Genomic DNA, 5,092 nt, shown 5'->3' with positions numbered 1-5,092 from the left:
GATGCGCAAAACTCCGTATTTGAACAGTCAATTGCAAATACTTAAACTAATAACAAAACATACTTACAGTAGCTGATTCAGAAGCGCCAGATTGTCATAGCAAAGTCCGCATTACCTCCTCTCCTAGGTTCACGAAACGGTCGTCCATAAAATGCATTGCTGTTCTGTTGTAAGTAATCTTAAAGATTCCTAAATGCATCTACTTTCGGAAGGCTAAATAAAGTGCTTTTGCTTTCGCCTAGAAACACACAGCGTCTCCCTGACATGGCTGCTTCAACACTAACTGCGGTTACTGACACCATGCCTTCTTTCTTTGCGTGCACATTTGCGGCGGGATTATGCAAATATTTCCACATAGTGGGGTAGATATGTGGGGGCGTGTTAGAACGAGCCTTTTTAGGGGGGCGTGGCAGAGTCTTTGATAAAGAATATCTCTTTGGTTTTGAGACTTTAGTCTTTGCAACTTCAGGGATCTTATCTATGCACAATCAGCTTGTAACACTCCAAAGAGAAAGGAAAACTTGAAATCGCATCATATGACCCCTTTAACTTAGCTAATTAATGCTCTCTTGCCATTAAATTCACTACAAGCTGTCCGAACGTTATTTTATGGGAGAATTGTGAAACCTTGATCAAGTAGAATTGTGGTTAAATCCACGTGTGTTTTTGTCTGTATAAATAGACTAACACAAAGTGCTTAGATCCGTCGAGATCTACAATAACATTATTGTATTAATTGAAGTAAATCTGTAGATTAATTTACCTCACTCTAACGAGTTGAGATTGTTCAGCGCTATAAGATAAGAATCTAAATAGTGCTTTGTGGTTGTTTAAGTGTCGAAATGCGCCATCATTTCACGTGATGCACGTAAATTGTGTGTAACTTGCATGCTTGCTTATTGCAGGGTACGTCGTCATAGTAAAAGCCGTAATCCGGAAGTTCTAAGAAACCTTTTCTGGGGTAACTTTCAAGTGCGCAGGCGCAGGCGCAGTCCGCCAGCGCTATATTGAGCCATTTGTAAACAAAATCCTAGCATAAACTAAGCTAACTGAAGCTAACGCGTTTGCACTGAAGCCTATGTAAAGCTAGTATCATTGAAGGCTAGCGGTTAGCATGTAGCATTTTGCGGTCTTAAATGCAGAGTGTTTTGCAGTGTTTGAAGTGACTTAACCAGTTGCCTCTGAACTTTAACTCTTCACCTCATTTTTCGCTTTTTCATACTTTTGCATCCTATCTCTCTTCTCCTCTCCTCCCATTGAAAAGAACGTTGACAAACACAAACTTAATAAACCTTGCTGTACACGATTGTAAACAATCTTCAGAGTGGTTAGCATCTCATAGTGGTTTTTTTTAAATCACGTTTGTTCTCCCTTCCCCCTTCGGCTGGTTTACTCTATCAGTTTAAACGCTGTTGGTTTTTATTTGCAATTAATCACGGTCCTCGTCCTCATTGCTCTAATGATACTTACTGATTAATTCAATTATAACTGCTCTTATCAATTTTAATGACATCAGTAAATATTACTAATTTTCTATCATCACTGATAGGAAATTTTAATTTAATTTCATAATTAATTACAGTTTCTGCATCCATATTGCAATAACACTTACTGATGAATTTAATTGGTATTGCTCTTATAATTTTAATGACTACATCATTGGTTTTTAATCATTAAATATCATTACTGATTTGAAATTTTAATTTAGGTCTTAAATGCAGAGTGTTTTGCAGTGTTTGAAGTGACTTAACCAGTTGCCTCTGAACTTTAACTCTTCACCTCATTTTTCGCTTTTTCATACTTTTGCATCCTATCTCTCTTCTCCTCTCCTCCCATTGAAAAGAACGTTGACAAACACAAACTTAATAAACCTTGCTGTACACGATTGTAAACAATCTTCAGAGTGGTTAGCATCTCATAGTGGTTTTTTTTAAATCACGTTTGTTCTCCCTTCCCCCTTCGGCTGGTTTACTCTATCAGTTTAAACGCTGTTGGTTTTTATTTGCAATTAATCACGGTCCTCGTCCTCATTGCTCTAATGATACTTACTGATTAATTCAATTATAACTGCTCTTATCAATTTTAATGACATCAGTAAATATTACTAATTTTCTATCATCACTGATAGGAAATTTTAATTTAATTTCATAATTAATTACAGTTTCTGCATCCATATTGCAATAACACTTACTGATGAATTTAATTGGTATTGCTCTTATAATTTTAATGACTACATCATTGGTTTTTAATCATTAAATATCATTACTGATTTGAAATTTTAATTTCATTTATAACTAATAAGGGTTTGGACTTCCCCACTTCAATGATACAGTTGATTACATTAATTATAATTGCTCTTATCAATTTTAATGATGATATCATTCAATTGATCATTAATTGTCAGTTTTCCTAACATTGGGAGCAAAACTTTTCTCTTCTTCTCTCTCTCTCTCAGCTGTCTTCTTCCGATTTGACTACAGCTGCTGTTTTTGGGATTATACCTGTGAGAATCATAAAAGCAGAGAACTTTAGAAACATTTAACCAATATTTGTGAAACTTGAACACTTCGTTTCAATATTGTCTGACTCTCACCCTACCTTCCCTTCGCACCCTGGGATCCTACCCAGCTAAGGCTAAAGCAGGTCAACCAGAGGACTGATAGGCATCCGCCAAATCTTGAACACGCGTCTAGAAACGCTCTAATTGGTGTATGGTTGTCAATCCTACCAGCTGAGAAACCATCACCATCACTGTCATTGTTATTGTTTTTCCTTCACCCCGGAGGAAATTTTAATAACAATTAGTGATGGGAAGTTCGGTTCTTTTCCGCGAACCGGTTCTTTCGGACAGTTCGATTCAATAAACCGGTTGAAAAAACCGGTTCTAATAACAATCACAGTCCTGGTAGTTAGAAATCCCCATTTCCAAACACCGGTTTAGAAGCATCCTTCTAAATCAAACTTAACAAAAAAGGAAAAGAGAAGAAAATTTTATTATACTCATTCTGCTACCAGAAAAGGGTATTTTGTTTAGTCTTTCACGGTCATCTTACCATTAGCTCTAATCTGTCTTTTAAAAAAAAAAAAAAAATTATCATTCTGTTCCTTGCTCTGTTTGTTATTCTTCTTTTCTCCCTCTGTTCTCTAGCTGTGCTACCTGTGTGTGCTTACTAATTTCCCCCGCAGAGACTACAAATTAGAAGCACGCCCACCAGAGGATCACAGTTACAGAGAACCACGCTCACCTGCCCATTACACACTCAACATTAGCCCACACTTGACATTGCACATTCACACCTCTGTTGTGCCTTGTTTGTTGTTTCATTTTGTTTTTTTTCCCTCTTCAAGGTCTGTGTCAGTCTCGGTTCTAGATCTCCCTCACCGCGTCAAATCATGTCTCGCACAACAGACCCTGTTGGCCACTGGGAGAACCTCGAGACATGGCTAAGTGTTGCAACAGACAGCCTCCTACCTAAGGCTGCCGAAACACTGAGGCATCAGACACAGCCACAGACCAGCTGGATGACAACATAACTTCAGAGACAAGAACGGCAGAATTAAAGCCCTTGAAACTCACCTGGATGAGTCAAGAAATTATATCAGCAGCCTAACACAACAGCTGGACTACATCAAAGAGGAGTCCGACAATGTCAGAGAGGAACTCAGACATGCCTACGAGCTGCGCCCTGAGCCAACAAGGACACGACGGGCACCAGTCTCACCCCTGCTGAGCAGGACTGGGTCCCCTGTTCCTGGACTGACACGTGATCAAAAGGGGGAGGGGGCAGTGCTGAAACATTCACCAGCTCCCTCTGAAGAACTTTACCTCACGACAAAGCTAAAAGAAACTGCTCCAGCCAGCCACAGATCATCGCATGGCTTGGACCTCAAAGACCTCGACAAGCTCGCCAGGAACATTGGCAAATTCACCCCAAGTGTGCCAGGTAGCCAGGATGTCCAAGCTTATCTGCAAGATATAAATTTTTACCTGGAAATGAGACCCAATGTCACTGACAAAGATAGACTCTATTTGCTCCGAACAACAGCCAACCCTCCAACGAATCAGGGATGGCGTGGTAACCAATGCACGCATAGCTACCTGGTTAATGACGCTCCAAGGACGGGACGTCGAGGCAAGATATCCCCAAAACCACAAATCATCTCTAGGAAACGGGCTAGCAGCCTGCCAGAACTGTTCAATGGACACGCTGTACATAGCAGCAGAACCCAAAGAACCTTCACAACTGACAAACCACAGGTACTTCTAAGAGAATGTGTGTGAAGGGATGCCCACAGCTTATGTCGATGGCTGCTCCTACAATCAACAGGGCAACTTGAAAGCTGGAGCGGGTGTGGTCTGGCTCAACAACGACCCTTGCCCACCGCAACAATTCAAATTAGGCCCTCACTCATCGCAATATGCAGAAATAGCGGCCATCCTCATAACCCTACAACTTGCTGCATCCCACAACATCAAGGAACTCCTCATCTGTACCGACTCGAACTATGCCCGTCTAAGCTTCACATGCCATCTAGCTGGATGGAAACAGAATGGATTCAAGACGGCTAACAGTAGCTTAGATGGAATAGGGTCTAACATACATGTTGTTGGTTTAGATGATTTAACAAGTTTATACAATTCTTCCTCTCCTATTGTAGAGAATGAGTGGAATTGTTCCTCAGGGGATCTATAGCTCACTATCTGATGTGATACTGTAGCTGACGGCCGCATGGCTACAATTTTATCTCTAATAGTATCGATCTTGGAAGTAAAGTAGTTCATAAAGTAATTGCTGCTGTGCTGTTGGGAAATGTCAACACCTGTTGATGCTTTATTTTTCGTTAATTTAGCCACTGTATTGAATAAATACCTGGGGTTATGTTTGTTTTCTTCTAAAAGAGACGAAAAGTAATCAGATCTAGCAGTTTTAATGCTTTTCTGTAGGATAGGGTACTTTCCCGCCAAGCAATACGAAATACCTCTAGTTTTGTTTTCCACCAGCTGCGCTCAATTTTCCGTGCTGCTCTCTTTAGGGTGCGAGTGTGCTCATTATACCACGGTGTCAGACTGTTTTCCTTAATCTTCCTTAAG

This window comes from Sinocyclocheilus rhinocerous, unplaced genomic scaffold, assembly GCF_001515625.1.
Source record: "Sinocyclocheilus rhinocerous isolate Xijiao unplaced genomic scaffold, SAMN03320098_v1.1 scaffold2286, whole genome shotgun sequence".
Lineage (NCBI taxonomy): Eukaryota > Metazoa > Chordata > Actinopteri > Cypriniformes > Cyprinidae > Sinocyclocheilus > Sinocyclocheilus rhinocerous.
This window is presented reverse-complemented; position numbering follows the sequence as displayed.